This window comes from Artibeus jamaicensis, unplaced genomic scaffold (assembly GCF_021234435.1).
Source record: "Artibeus jamaicensis isolate MK-2021 breed Jamaican fruit bat unplaced genomic scaffold, CSHL_Jam_final contig_447, whole genome shotgun sequence".
NCBI classification, from domain to species: Eukaryota; Metazoa; Chordata; class Mammalia; order Chiroptera; family Phyllostomidae; genus Artibeus; species Artibeus jamaicensis.
This window is the reverse complement of record NW_026521834.1, coordinates 526,376-542,885: the sequence shown is the minus strand read 5'-3', so window position 1 is coordinate 542,885 and position 16,510 is coordinate 526,376. Positions and strand designations below refer to the sequence as shown.

General features: G+C 40.2%; 1 pseudogene; it reads left to right on the top strand.

Moving 5' to 3' along the window:
- Window positions 1-6,324: 6,324 nt before the first annotated feature.
- Window positions 6,325-7,069, top strand: LOC119043841 (40S ribosomal protein S2-like; annotated as a pseudogene).
- Window positions 7,070-16,510: the final 9,441 nt, after the last annotated feature.

The window sequence follows — 16,510 nt, the reverse complement described above, 5'->3', positions numbered from 1 at the left end:
TCTGTTCATTCTTGCATATATTCGATATTTAGTTGACACTGAGCACCCACTATGCTGAAGATCATAAAGGATTGGGAGCTTAGTAAGCTACTTGCCTGTCCTCAAGGAACATGTACTTTCATGAGGAACTGGTGGTGATCTGTATGAGAATAGCCCCAATACAGGGTAGAATGCCATCTTGTCTAAGGAGCTTGCTTGATGTTAGTATTACAGGAGGAATCTACCTGGAGTAGTCTCATGCTGCTTTCTGAGCATGGTGATTCTTGATTTGATTTGTAGGGATGGTATAGTCTAAAGAGATGGGACATTAGTATGCAGAAATACACTCACAAAAGCAGAGATAAACATGGCTTTTATCTTATTGATTTGTGAAGGCACTGAACAAACAAACTTTTTTGAAAATAAGTATTGCAGGACTCCCACCTCCTACTACCCAAAAGTAGAGTGTTCCTGTGAAAACTTTGTATGCCATAATGTGTTAAAGCAAAGAAGCAATTGCCATTAACTTATATGAAAAAATTTTGAGCATTCCAGATCCAAAAACTAACCTACTCAGTCATATGAATACACTTAATTACACAACTTTTACACTTTGTGTATCATCTTCACAAGCTCTCTTAAGCTTTTCTAATACCTTAGGACACATCTTGCTAATGGATACACAAAATAAATTGAGATAAAGTACAGAGACTCACACAGTTCAAAGCTATGGCATCTTGATGCTAAGATGCTGAGTGTAGTTTCCAGGAAAGAAGCTTGGGGAAGACACTCTTGCGGCTAGGGGTATATACCACATCTATAAGGAATGGTTCACAATAAAACTAATGTTGAACACTATTTTCACCATTTTTTGTAAAAATGAAAATCCTTTTTGTATTTTTTTTGGTTAGTGAAAACAGGTACTATTGTAGATCTTTTGTAAAAGCAAAATGGCTTTAACCCAAATGTATGAAAAGTTAGGGATATGGCTGAAAGATGAGTAAGATGTTATTCCTTCCCTCAGATAGTTTGCAGTCTAAAGAGGGTGTCAGACACATAAAAAAGGTATATTACATTGTGATATGTGTAATAGTGAAGGTATGTGTGAAGTAGCATGCAAAAGGATAACGAGATAGGGGCTCAGTGAGTGACAAGGGAATTGGGGCAGTGCAGGCGCTAGGGACAGCCTGTGCAAAGGCTCTGTAGGAAGCACACTGGATGCCAGTGTATAAGGCCAAATGAAAGGTGATGGGAAATGAGGTAGTTAGACAGAGAGGGATTAGATCATGAAGGTACTGAGAGGGCAGTCTGTGAACTTTGAGCTTTATTCAGAGGACTGGGCAATCACCTAAAGGTTTCAGGGGATGTGACAAAGCACATTTGCATTTGGGAAAGATAATGATAACAATGTTTTCTTACATGATTTAGGTCCAGCTGTGGCTTATAAAGCTCAACCTCACAATAACCTTTATCATCTCCAGAAAGGTGTACCATATTTGCCCAAGGTCACTCAAGTAGTAAGGAGCAGAAAGATTTCCTGTTTTCAAGGCCAAACCCTTAACCCCTACACTCTGCTACCTCTCTCTGACTACAGTGTGTGTGTGTGTGCGTGCGTGTGCGTGTGTGTGTGTGTGTGTGTGTGTGTGGCGGGGGTGGGGTGGAGGGATGGCAAAAGAGCAGGCAGAGCTGTAGTCAGAATAAAAAATAATGAGGCCAGAACTAAAGTGGTGGGAGTAGGAATTTAGAAAAGAGAGTCCAAAAATATTTAGAAAATAGGCTCTGCTGGGTGTTGTGATTGATGAGATGTATATTATTAAAAGAGATGGAGGACAAGAATGACTCCAAGATTTCTGCTCCAATGACTATGTTTCTTGTGGGGCCATCAGCAGTGAGAACCACAAGAAGTGAAAGAAGTGGGTGTGGAGACAATAAGTTGAGGTAGCTATGGCACATCATGGTGGAGACCTTAGCCACCAGTAGTGGAGTAGACCCAGCAGGAGCTCAGGAGCCAGGCCTTGGCTGGAGGCAGAGACTGGGACATCTGACAGGTTGTCTAGGATGGGTAGAGATGATTACACTGCAGAGCACATAGATGACATATGGAATTAAGTTGGAAGACAATGTGGAGTCACTAAGCCCCTTTCCTTAGGAAAGCAACATGAAATGTCAAGGAAAAGCTTTTGAAATGTCAAGCCTTAAACTGAAATATCCAAGAACTAAAGTGGAACTTTATTTCTAGCCCTCGTTTTACTCTGTGGTGAAAATAACACCTTGGTAAGGATCAGCCAGCAGCCCCATGCTCAGGGGCTGTGGGGCTTAGTGCTGTGGGGCTTAGTAAGCATTGGAGAAGGCAGTTGGTCCTTGGCTGTTGTCACCTTTCATGCCAGGGATCCCAAGACATTTTAATTTCTGAGTGCTGTAAGCTTGCTCCCTGAGAGTTCCCACTATATTCTCCTTGTCAGGACTTCAAGGTCTCTCCTGGTCTGGATGTGATGAAAGGGCAGAGGGGTCCCAGCTTGTGTCTTTGTTTTTCTTGTTTCTCATAGCACTTCATAACTCAAAGGTAAAGAATGAAAAAATGTTAGAGGATGAAATGAAGGGGGAAATATTAATAAATTTATTGAAATATTATCCTGCCACATAATACAAATCATATTTTGGGGAAACCAGTTCGCAACATTGGACAGGGTCTAATGGAGTGAGGAGATGACAGAGGAGCAGGGAGACCATTTAAGAGGCCACCACCCTGCACATGGGTTGAACAGGACTGGTTTTTTTGTTGTGTTTTTTTTAAGATTTTATGTATTTTTTTAAAGAGAAGAGAAGGGAGAGAGAAAAGGGAAGGAGCAAAACATTGATTGGATTTTGCAAACCCCCAGCTGGGGACCTGGCCTGCAACCTAGGCATGTGTCCCAACCTTTTGATTTGCAGGTCAGAGCTCAATCCACTGAGCCACACCAGCCAGGGCAGGACTGTGTTTTTGATAATGCACTTACCCCTCTCATGTGATCCTCACAGTGAGTCTGGTCTGTCAGCTGGTACTTATTATCTGAATTTTACAGATAAGGGCATTGAGAGAAGTAAACAAATTAGACAAAAATCACCTAGACAGCAAATAGAAGAGCTCAGCCTTAAAACCTAGGTCTTCTGATGAAAATCTTTAAGAGAAAAAGAATCTCTTGTGTATTCTCCACCCTCCTTACATCCCACAACATCAAGTTGCCTCTACAGGAATAAGGTGTTCTAAACATCAGAGCCTAAAGGTGCCTTTGGAGGCTGTATCTTGAGAGAAGATCCCACTGGGAAACAAGGCCATGTGCTTCAAAGCATTCCCCTGGGCTTTGTAAGGTACTTCCTACTGAGAGCTGCTTCAAATGCCCCAAGTCAACTTCCGAAGGCCCCTGGAACTTAACTGCTGCTCTGTAAAGCCAGCCGCGACAACTAGCTTGTAATTCTCACTGATGAATCCCATATACATACTTTCAGATTCTAACCTGCAGGTATAGGTCTTTGGAGGACACTTTGAGTTAGGAACTTGTTCGAATCATGTAGCCTCTCTAGGAACAGTTTTTTATAAGTGGTTTATAATTTCTCATCCATAGCAGGAGTGAGAGAATGGATTTAGAGGAGGGAGGAAGTACTGATGGGGAGGCAGGGAATCCAGGATTTGAGCAGTGAAGTTCAAAGGAGAGGGGTGATCCTTGCTTCTGGATATGAGAGGCTGGTTGAGAATTCCTGTAAAGGTAAAAGAGAGAAAAAATAAGATGTGGTAGGTGGAGCCCTGTCTATAAAGAGAAACTGAAGTTTCTATTTTCTCACTGGATTGCTGGGATTCAGGGTCCCTGGCTGCACCCTCATCCTCTGCAGAGATCTTTACTTCAACCAGGCTACCCTTCAGGTCCCCCACGCTTCTCTTCCTTGCTCCCCTATAGGACCCTCTTCCTCCGCTGTTTCTAGAGTTTGTGCATTGCAACCCCTATACATTAATTTGCCATCACACTTTCTGTATCTCCCTCCAGTGTTCTTTCTATCTCCTTGCCCTGGAGTCTGATCTAAGCCTCCAGCCCCAGAGGCCTGTATTGCTTACTCCAGTGGTTCTTAAACTCTAGCTTGCACCAGGATCACCTAGAGAGCATTTTAAACACAGATTACTAGGACTCCCAGCTTCAGTTTTAGTTTCAGTAGGCCTGGGGTGGGGATTGAGAATTTACATTGCTAACACATTCCTAAGTGATGCTGATATTACATGGTCATTTGTTTTGCCTTAATTACACACTGTCCTATATTGATACCTTAATTGAGTGTGTATATTCTGCCTCCCATATGAAACTGTGAACAATTCAAAGGCAGTGATGTGGAAAGTACTTGACTGTATCCTCTACAGTACCTCCTGGCAGACTTAGAGCAGGTACTCAATCCCAATATAATTTATTAATTAATGTGAAGAGTTAGTATTGATTTTAGGTTAAATTATGAATTAGGCAGTTTGCTTATAGGAACCTCCCACTTTCCTCTTATTTCCTCCATCAATTTTTGTGCCACTCACTCTTCCTTCTCCAGGCTAAACCAGGCTCCCCCAAAACATATGCCTGCCCTAAAATCCTGGTATCTGCCCCTCAGAGTTGATAGGCAGTTCTCAAAAGAAGTTAAACTCAGAAGGAAAGAAGTGAAACAAGGCAGTAACTAGAAAAGAGTATTAGGTCCAGAAGGCTTTCTGTTTTATTTTTCAAAATGAACAAGAGTTAAGCTTATTTAAATACTGATGGAAAGAAACCAGCCAAGGAGGAGAGGTGATAGTATGGAATGAGAAGGTATAATAGATAGAAGAGGTATTTGAGAAGGAGGATGGGCAGAATTCAGAGTACAGGGAGAAGAATTAGCCTAGACAGGAGCAGGGACACCTCTCCCACTGTAAATGGAAATGGGAAAGAATTGATTTCGATGCAGAAACAATGAGGTTTTAGACTCTAGGTGACTCCTAGCTCTAACATCATATGAATCTATGACATTAAATTGCCACAGTGTCAGAGGCCTAATATGTCACCTCTTCTTGGTAAAGCTTTAACCCAAAGAAATAAATCTTTCATGAGAGACTCTCAGGCCATAGGAGGCCTCCCAGTGGGGCAGCAGGGCCTTTGCAGTGACTTTGAACACTTACCATCTTGCCGTACAAGGTAGAATTGTAAAAAGAGGATAATGTGTTCAACTGTAACAATGTAAGGTCTAGAGCAAGGTCACAGAGCTAATAAGTGCCAGAACCAGATTTAGAACCATTCTTCACTTCACCCCTGCTGGTCCACCTATCTCATTTATTCTCTGACCACCTAAAATTGCAAGGAAGTGGGGAAGTATTAAGAACAGCTTCTTTGGTGCCCTCCCTCCAGGAGCTTGCCTGTATCTTTCCCCTCTCTCTCTACTTCCCCCCAGGCACTTACCTTTACCTTACCTTTACCCTTCTCTCTCCTGATCTCTAAGGGTCCCATCTTTCATCTCTATAACTTGTTTCCTGAGCCCTTTCTTCTTCCACTCACTTCTTCTACCTCTGTAACTTTCTAAATAGACTTCTTCTTAATTAAAAAAAAAAAGAAATGAAAGGAAAGAAAAAAGAAAGGAAAAAAGGAACAGCTTTTTCCTAGCCCTTGGAATAGAGACTTGGGATGCCGTATACATTTTAGACCCTCACAGCCCCAGCCCATCTCCAAGACTCTGAGAAACACATGAGGGCAATAGAAATAATAACAGCAATAATAACCAATGTATCAAATGCATCTTTGATTAAATTAACATGCAAAATCATAGGAAAGGGTCAACAAATGTTAAGTTGTCATCATCATCCTCTCCTTCTCTTTATCATCACCATCATCACCGTCTTCACTATGCGCCCAGGCACCATGCATTTATTTATTTATTTATAAAGATTTTATTTATTTTTCAGAGAGAGGAAGAGAGGGAGAAAGACAGGGAAGGAAATAGCAATGTGTGGTTGCCTCTTGTGTACCCATTACCTGGGCCTTGGCCAACAACTCAGGCATGTGCCCAGACTGTGAATCAAACTGGTGACTCTTTGGTTCATAGGCCAATGCTCAATCTACTGAGCCACACCAGCCAGGGCCACATTTATTTACTTTTAGAGTACATGTTTTTCCTAATTTCTAAAGCAATAGATGTTTAATGTTAAAAATTCAAACAGAAAAAATATAGTATAAGGGTGGCTTCTCCCCCTCCCCCAAGGAAACACCAAATGGCAGATGACCTTGGTGCTGTGGGAGGGCCTGGGTGGCCTGGAATGGTAAGTGGCTGGCAGCTTCCATAAAGAATTTGGCAGCCACATCCAGGGCTGAGGTCATGGCCCCGGTTAGTGTCAGGGTTGGGGTTGAGCCTGAAAACAAAGAATGGACCCCTGGCACCAAGCTGGGCTGCTTGGTCAAGGACATGAAGATCAAGTCCTCGGAGATCTATCTCTTCTCTCTGACCATCAAGGAATCTGAAATCACTGGCTTTTTCTTGGAGGCATCCCACAAGGATGAGGATTTGAAGACTATGCCCATACAGAAGCAGCCCAGCACTGGTCAGAGGACCTGGTTCAAGGCATTTGTTGCCAATGGGGACTACAATGGACATGTTGGTCTGGATGTTGAGTACTCAAAGGAAGCGGCCATCGCCATTCATGAGACCATCATCCTGGCCAAGTTCTCTGTTGTTCTTGTACAGTGAGGCTCCTGGGGGAATAAGATCAGCAAGCCCCACATTGTCCGTCCAAGGTGACTGGATGCTGTGGCTCTGTGCTGGTGCCCCTCATCCCCACCCCCAGGGGCACTGGCATGTCTTTGCCCCTGTGCCCAAGAAGCTGCTGCTGATGGCTAGTACTGTGACTGCTATGCTTCAGCCAGGAACTGCTCTGCCACCCTGGGCAACTTGGCTAAGACCTACTTAAATGCCATTTCTAAGTCCTACAGTATCTCACCCCAACCTTTGGAAAGAGACTGTGTTCACCAAATCTGCATATCAGGAATTTGCTGACAATCTTATAAAGACCCACCCCAGAGTTTCTGTGCAGAGGACCCAGACTCCAGCTGTGGCCACCGCATAATGTTATACATGAAGAATAAAGTGAATTAAGCCTGATAAAAAAGAAGAAAAAATTGTATGTGTGGTGTCCTGGCAAGAGGAAAATCTCTGGATAAAGACTGCTTGTGTTTACATTATGGCTCTACTGATACTAACTCTGATCTTGAACATGTTACTTAACTCCTCTGTGCCTCATTTTTCTCATTTGCTAACTAAGGGCAATAATAGTTCTTATAGGGTTCTTGGGAAATTTAAATATGATAAATACATAAAGCATTGAGCAGAATGGTTGGCACATAGTAAGCAGTTAATGTAAAGTGGTTATTATGGATATTACTAGTGTTGCTATTTTAGAAATAAAGTTCTCCATAATTCACATCTTAGAGGTGATATATATTGACTGTTCTTTGCACATTTTTTCAGGTTTTATTCTATCTATATTTACATCTCTCTATCTCTATCTATATGTAATATGGGATCCAAGGTATGTCATACTGTTTCAAATCTCTTTGATCACTTCACAAATATTATGGATGATTCTTGAAACAGCACTACAAAGTAACAAAGTACATATTAATACACTATTTTGTCTATAAATGGATATTGAATCTTCACATCCAAAATGTTCAAAGAAAACTTCTGGAGGCTGAGGTATAGAGCATAGGTCAGCAAGTTTTTTCTGCAGAGGGCCAGGTAGAAATAGTCTAAGCTTTGCAACCTTTATGTTTCTGTTGAAACTAGTTAACTCTGCAGTTATAGTGTAAAACCAACTATAGACAATATGTGAAGGAATGATAGTAGCCGTGTTTCAATAAAACTTTATTAATAGAGATAAAAATGTAAATTTTATATAATTTTCACATGTCATGAAATATGAGTCTTCTTTTGATTTTTTCCTAGGCACTATTTAAAACTATAAACACCATTCTTGGACTGTAGGCTGTAGTGTACAAAACAGCAAGAGGCAGCTCAATTTGGCCTTCAGGACTTAGGGAGATAATTGGATTGCCATTCTGGAGCCTGGCTAAAATCAGAGATGTAGTGAAGTGTAGAAGTCATATCTTAATACAAACTTCATGCCTGCTCAGTCAGAAGTAACTTCTCATTTGCTCGAAATGCATTATCCCACCAAATCTGTTTAAATCTTACTCTAGGTCTAGAACACATGCCACATCCTTTGTGAAGCCTTCCCAAAATTCTGCTGAAGAAATAAATGCTGTTCCTTCTCAGATTCTCATAGCACTTCTTTTACAGGACTATATATTGTATTATTTTTGCCTACCAGAATCCCTAATAGGCCTCAATTTTGGGAGTTCAATTTATTTGATGTACTTTGTGTCTTAGTTTTCCTATCGGCTGCCAGAAAAAGAAACCCATTAGAACCAATCTAGGGGAATATGTAGAATCAGCAAGATCTTAAGAGACCTAAATTCAGGAAGCCTCTACCAAGGCCAGAGCCATGGTTTGGAAAGATGACAAGAATCTTTTCTCTCTCTGTCTTTCTCAATCTCTCTCTCTCTCTCTTCCTCTCCTTCTGTCTCTCTTCTTTCTCTTTTTCTCTTCTCTCTCTCAGACCAAATGGAGTCACATCTCTACTTCTCTAAGCTGATTTCGTTGTTCTTTTTTTTTTCCTTAGTAGTTGACTCAGTCCAAGAGTTAATAGAAATTAACTAGCTTCTGTGAATCCTAATTTTAAGTTTCTGGGAGAGTCTTAATGGCCAGAGGACCTGGCTGCATGGTATAAACATAAGTGCTAGAGCTTATCTGAGTGGGAGTCCAGGGGTTATTCTCCAAAAATAAAGGGAATGTATTGGGCATACAACTCAAAATGCCTGCAATACTTGCTGGTCTGGATTATCTCATGATGGCTTGTACTGTGGTTACTTGTGGGCAGCTCCCTCTTTTCCACTGTCTAGACAGTATGCTCCTTTGAAACAGAAACACAGTCTTACTCATTTTGGTGTCCCCAGGCCTATCAGTGTTTTGCACACATCAAGTAATCACAGATGCTTATTAAATTGAATTGAAAACACCACCTTCTATTCAGTCTTTAATGCATCTTTCATCTTTATAAAAGGTATATCTTTCATTGCTAAACAAAGCTATGTGGCATAAAAGATACATTTCCTTTTCCTGACTTCAGTATTTTTTAAAAAAATTCAATTGCCTTTAGTTCAGATAATTGCATTATTTTCATTCCGGGTTTTCAGAGGTCAAGCAACCTCAAGTCCAGATGCAACATTAATTATTTCAGATCAATTATCTCTTTCCAGTTTTGTAAGGCAGAACAACTAAAAATTTAGAGCAAGGTTAGTGAGAAATTCTTTTATATGTACATCTTTGAGTCAGCCCAAAGTGAACTCAAGGCCTGTTTTAACAGAGAATTACTTAGCTGTGGCTAGTGGCCTAGGTAGCTGCTGCCTATATTGGTTTCTAAGCAGACTTGTGAGCAGCTGAGTGCTCTGGATCATACCCTCTGCCCATTAACCAAGACTGGGGTGGCTTAGCCACTACAGATACCAAGGTCAATCAGGAAAGGCTGTCCTCTCCTAGCTGGCTCAGGTAACTGCTGCAGACTATCTCCCCATTGTTGATTACATCTCCTTTGATCTGTTCTCTTGGGGGAGATGTTGGCTCATTGTTTACCAAAACCAGTTGCTCCCACCAGTGGCTCTGCTGCCTTTTTCTGCTCTGATGAGCTGTAAACTTCACCAAGCAGAAACAGATTTGATTTTCAGGAGGAGATACAGATATAGCCCACAGCAAACATGATCGTGTTATAGCATTATAGTGTTATAGTTTGTGTATTCCTAGCCTTGGCTAACATTGAGTCTAAGTCTTTCTTGGGCCTTCTAAATCCCTTTCCACATTCTGATTGGAAGAGAGAGGAGACAGGATGAAGTGGCTTTTCTGTCCCACTAAAACACCAGTTATATTATTACACATATACTTTGTTCATAATAGGCACCCTAAGACTTTCATAGTTGGGATACTTAATAACATGGATCAAGCCTGATCTTGTTCCCAAGAGGACTGTGTGTAAGTGTGCAAAACAGATGTGGCACATCTCCTCATGAAATGCACAGAACTCCAATTTATCATTAGTTAACCCATTTAAAAAACTATTATAAATACGAGTCAAATACATATGAACTCAAGCAAATTTCTGATTAGCAGTCTCTTTTAAAAGCCTTCATAGGTCTTTCACAACAATTAGAACTTTTTCAGAAAGTTGCCAGGAAAAGAAAAAGTATGAAATAAATGTGCTTAAAAATGGTGTGTTAAGATCTTGGGGCATTTAGTTTGTTGGCCACTTCCAGGATGGTTATTTCCTCAGCCTACCCACTGTGAGCCCATTCTTCTGATTTATTGTAGTATAAGAACAATGAAAAAGCTGTATTCATTGATTCTGAAGGAGGGAGATTTCTATTTTTTCATTACAATAATGGTCTATTTTTACCTGCCATCTCTCACCAGAGTTCAGTAATATGAATCACTTATTAATATATATTTTTAAAAGTTTTTTAAAAAAAGTTTAAATACAATTTAAAGTTTTTTAAAAAAAGTTTAAATACAATTTAAACTTTTTTAGGGGGAAGGCTATAAAATTGTAGTTCTTAATTTTTACCCATCTCTTAAGGCTTTTGGGGGAAGCGTATTACAGTTTGTGGATCACCTAGATGCCTTTGTCTTCTTTCTCTTATACTGTAGCTTTTGGCCACTTGATTTAGTGACTTGAAGCTTATCTGGGAAGAGAAGAAAATGAAATTTAAATTAATAATTTTTAAATTCTTTAAAAAATGTTTTGTTTATACTTCTAAAAAAGATTTTATTTACTTTTAGAGAGAGGGAGAAGGGAGGGAGGCAGAGAAGGAGAGAAACATCAATGTGTGGTTGCCTCTCGTGTGCCCCCAACTGGGAATCTGGCCACAACCTAGGCATGTGCCCTGACTGGGAATCAAACTGGCAACCCTTTGGTTCTCAGGCCAGCACTCAATCCACTAGGCCACGCTAGCAAAGGCTAATAATTTTTAAATTATAAAACATAAGTTTGTGCCTGGCTTGTGTGGTTTAGTTGGTTGGGCATTGTCCCACAAACTGAAGAAAGATCGCCGTTTTGATTTCCATTCAGGGCACATGCGTGAGATGCAGGTTTAGTCCCTAGTAGGGACGCAATGCAGCAGGCAGCCAATCAATCATTGTTTCTCACATCGATGTTCCTCTCCCCCTCTTTCTCTTTCCCTTCTCCTCTCTCTAAAATCAGAAATAAAAATAAAACATGAGTTCATCACATGCTGTTCTGAGATTTTTGAACTCTACTCTGGATTACTTTTAGGAATTCTTTCAAATAGTATTTTTTGAATGATAACATTATTTCTCCTAAGATGCTCTGTGTGGAGAATATTTTCCTTGAGTAGTTATGTTTACAGACTAACAGTTCAAGTAGAACCTAATTAAGGTAAAACAAATGATAATGCAATTAGAATGTCTTTTCAATTATCTGTGGTTCAGAAAAATCAATGGCAAGATAGATAATATGAAAGCAGTAAAAAGCAGGGGCTCTGCATCAGACAGAACCAGGTTTGGGACCTTTATACCTATAAGCTGTGTGACCTTGGGCAAAGTACTTAATCTCCCTAAGTCTAAAATGAGAACAAGTGTGACATCTAACATTTGTTGATTACTTTTCATGTGCTGGGCACTGTGTTAATTATGTCACATGCATTTGTTATATCATTTTTTTCTCAAAATAATCCCATGAGAAAAGTACTATTAATATCCTCACTGTACAAATGGAGAAATGGAAACTCAGAAAGCTTGAGTAATTAGTCCAAAATCACAGAGCAGTAGAGCCTATAACTCAATGTCATGTTTGCCAGGCTCTAGAGACAAAGCACGTAATCACCATATAATCTCATGTCCCTGTAGTAGCACTCTTCTTACAGGGTGAGTTGGGAGGATTAAATAAAATAATGCATATAAAGATCATACCTGGTAATATTTAGTGTTCTTAATTCTTATAACATGTTATCACATACTATCAGCTAAAATTTGTATAGCACTTTACTATTTATAAAGCTTCTTAACATAGTAACTCAATAATTCATGATATCATGGGAAATATCAGAAAATTGTGGCTCAAAAAAGTTAAAAGACTTGGCCAGGGTCATTTAGCTTATAAGCACACTGATATTGGAAACTCAGATCTTTTAATTCCAAAACCTAGTAACTTCACCATGCCTTTTAATCATTGAGGGGTGGCTTTATTTTTTTATAATTTATTATTAGAGGATGGGGCTGTTTTCACTTTGATGAGTTCTAATCTTGCCTGCCTCTAAATTATCTTGCTATTTCTTGATTTTCTGCTTGATTCTCTCCTTTGCATCAGATAATTCACCTTCTAGAAATGTGGAGAAGAGAAAAGCCTCTTTTGTCTGACTCCTACATTTTCCCCCACATTTAAAAATATATGCGTAGATAGATATCACATTGTGAATGGGCTGTGTTTTTTAACTTTAATTTTAAGAAGGATGTTTGGAAAGCTGAGCATTTTTCCCCTCATTAAAAAAACACTTTAAATGAAACTTAAGCTCCAAAGACCCACAGGAACCTCTCAAGAGCATGTGCTAGGTGCAGGGACCAGGGAAAGAGTACTAAGAAATATTAAGCCAAGGACCTTCTTTCTTTAAATCCAGGCTTGCCCCAGATAAGATTTTGAAGCAGACTATTTGCCTCAAGTATTTCCTCACTCTCTCATACTTTATGCCATCTCCTAGTGCCCCTTATCTTTCTCTTGCTTTAATCAGTCTCCAAATCAGGCCTATGTTACAGTAAAGAGTATTCTAAGTTCTAAAACCATCTACCTGCTTCCCGTAATCTTTCCACTTTACTCTGAAATCTAAATAGTTATTTTTGTGAACTAGGTATTTGGAGGAAAGTAGCCTAATGAAATAATTCACACTAATAAGTGAGAAGCAATTTTCCTTATACCTTCTAGAGGTGTTTGCATTTAAAAAAAGATCGTTACTAATGCAAGTAAATTTGTTATTGATGAGAATTCTAGCAGTGAAACTAAATAAAGTGAAAAATAGCTATTATTTGGAAGAGATGTGCCATAATATGGGTAGACCAGCCTAATGGGGGTCTTTTCTTGCTCTTTTTCTTTATGCTACCACCCTCTCCAGCACACATGCACCCAAACACACATTTCATCTTCTACCTTGGCTTTTAATTTTTTTCCTCAATGACTGGACAATTATTAGAATGATAGCATTTCATTGCTGGAGAGGGTTCAAGAGCTAATGTCACTAGCTCATTTTATAATTGAGGAAATAAGACAGCAGGGCTTGGTTCACACACTGCTGAGTGCTAGAACTGGCACTAGAATCCAGGTTTCTGCCCAAGAAGAATCCAGAGCACTGTTTTCTACACTCCAAGTTTAACATTCAGAGACATCTTGTAAAAATAAACTTAGAAACACTCATGCATTGACCTTGCTCATTGATCCACTTGGATTTTCTTTTTTCTCTTTGGAGATGTCTGACCTGTTATTCCTATCAGCATGTTCTGATTCAGAGTGGGGAGTCTCTGTCCTCTGCAATGGTGGAGGAATTGGAAAATTGAGGTTGTTTGGGAGCCTCGGCATATGCTTTCTTTTTCATTTTCTACTAATGGGAGATATCATATGATTAAACAAGACAAGTAAAAATATTAGGATTATTATTGCCTCTCTTCTTTTTCTCTTATTGAGCATTAAGATTTACAGTCAAATAACTGGAACCCTTCTTTTTACTCCCTAAGCAGGACAGCGTAGTGGTGGTGATGGTGGTCTGGGAAAAGGCAGGCTGTCTGGAGCCATACCTCAGCCAGCACTTCCTGACTGAGTGAACTTAGACCATTACTGAGCCTCTGCACCTCAGTTTATTCATCTAGAAAATGGGAGCAATAATAGTTTATACCTTATGGGGTTGTTTAATAGATGTATGTGCTTAATAAATGTTAGCTGTTATCATCATCATCATCATTAATACCTTGTAGGTGCTTTTAGTTTGTTTTTTAAGTTTTCTTAAAGAAGGAAAGCCTTCTTGGTCTATGCAATCCACTGCCTGGCAATCTGTAAAGTGTGCAATCATTGAGGATAAGTTGACCTTCTGCACTTTCTTGCCTAGGAGGCCTCCATATGTGCACAGTGACTCACCACCACTTACAAGAGGAGAGTAAGTCCATAGCCTGTTGGGTGGAGGTCAAAAGTTCTGCTGGCTCAATGAGAGGATCCAAGCCCAGCCCGGGTGCAGAAAGAAACAGTGTGCTTTATGGTTAACAGGACTTGGGGTGCTATGAAGAAGCTGAGCTACTCAGATCAGAGGGCACATAGTAATGAATTGAGCTGGGGCTTTGGAATCACATAAACCTGAGTCTGATTTCAGCTCCACTTCTACCTTGCTGAATGACATCAGGCAAGTTATTGATACTTCATCTTTATCATCTATAAATGGAGATAGTCTTAATAGAAATGACTTCAGATATAGATGTTTGGGGAAATGTTTAGAGTAAAATGAGTACTCAATCAAAAGTTATTATTATCATTATCACCACCACCATCATCATGAATGGGAATCATCAAGACAGACAGTTCCAGGGATCAGCCCAAATGAAGAAGCTCATTAAGGAGAAAAGGAGACTTCCACCAAGATGGAGGCATAGGTAGAAACACTCTGCCTTTTCTTACAACCAAGTTTAAAAACAACAAAAATTTTAGCAACAAAAACGCAGCCAAACCACAGAAAATTGAACTATATGGAAGTCTGATAACAACAAACCATTCAGCCAAACCAGTAAGAGGGGCAGAGCCAGCAGCAGAGCGGGGTCGGGCAGGAAAGATCCACCAGACCCACCCGGGCACACTACCCAGGCATGTAGTCAGTGGGCGGATCCCAGGTGTGAAGTAGCAGCGGGTGGACCCACTGAGGGCTGACTGGGGTCACTCATTTGCACGCAGATAACTGGTGAAGTTGCGAGGAGTGAGACTGAAACAGACCACACAGGCCCCAGTGGCAGAAGCAGCAGAGGAGACTTCTATTGTCCCTCTCTGACCCTGTCCCCACATACAGCATCACAAACCAGCGACCTGGGTAGCCCCACCCTGGTGAACACCTAAGGCTCCACTCCTCATACCTAACAGGCATGAACAGAGCAAAACATTATAGCTCAAGAAGAACAGCTCAAAGCTCCAGAGCCAATAACTCTAAGTGATGAAGAAATAGCCAAACTTTCAGATGCACAGTTCAAAACACTGGTGATCAGGATGTTCACAGAACCGCTTGTTTTAGTCACAAATTAGAGGAACATATGAAGGCTAAACTAATTGAAATGAAGGGAAATGCACAGGAAACCAATAGTAATGGAAAGGAAACTGGGACTCAAATCAAGGGAGTGAAACAGCAGGAAGAAAAAAATGACCAAATAGAAAAGAATAAAGAAACAAGAATTCAAAAAAATGAGGAGAGGCTTGGGAACCTCTGGGACATCTTTAAATGTTCCAACATCCAAATTATAGTGATACCACAAGGGGAAGAGGAACAGCCACAAGTGGAAAATTTATTTGAACAAATAATAAAGGAGAACTTCCCCAGTATGGCAAAGGAAATAGTCTTCCAGGAAATCCAGGAAGCTCAGAGAGTACCAAAGAAGTTGGACCCAAGAAGGAACACACTAAGGCACATCATCATTACATTAGCCAAGATTAAAATGAAGGAGAGAATTTTAGAAGCAGCAAGAGATAAGGGGACAGTCACCTACAAAGGAGTTCCCATCAGACTGTCAGCTGATTTCTCAAAAGAGACCTTATAGGCAAGAAGGGGCTGGAAAGAGGTATTCCAAGTCATGAAATCCAAGGACCTACAACCAAGATTGCTCTATCCAGCAAAGTTTTCATTTAGAATGGAAGGGCAGATAAAGTGCTTCTCAGATAAGGTCAAATTCAAGGAGTTCATCATCACCAAGCCCTTATTATATGAAGTGTTAAAGGGACTTACCTAAGAAAAAGAAGATAAAAAAGATGAACATTGAAAAGACAGCAAACTCACAGTTATTAACAACCATACCTAAAACAAAAGCAAACTAACCAGACAGCTAGATCAGGAGCAGAGCCATAGAAATGAAGATCACGTGGAGGGTTAGCAACAGGGGAGTGGGAGGAGGAGAAGGGGGGAGAAGGTACAGAAAATAAGTAGCATAGATGGTAGGTAGAAAATAGATAGGGGGAGGGCAAGAATAGTATGGGAAATATAGAATCTAAAGAACTTGAGACACATGGTCATAAATTAAAGGGGGGTATGGTGGGAGAGGGGCATGCAGGGTGGAGGGGAATGAAGGGGGGAATAGAACAACTATAATGGCATAATCAATAAAATATATTTTTTAAAAAAGGAGAAAAGGAAGCAGGAACAAGAATGTCTTGGAT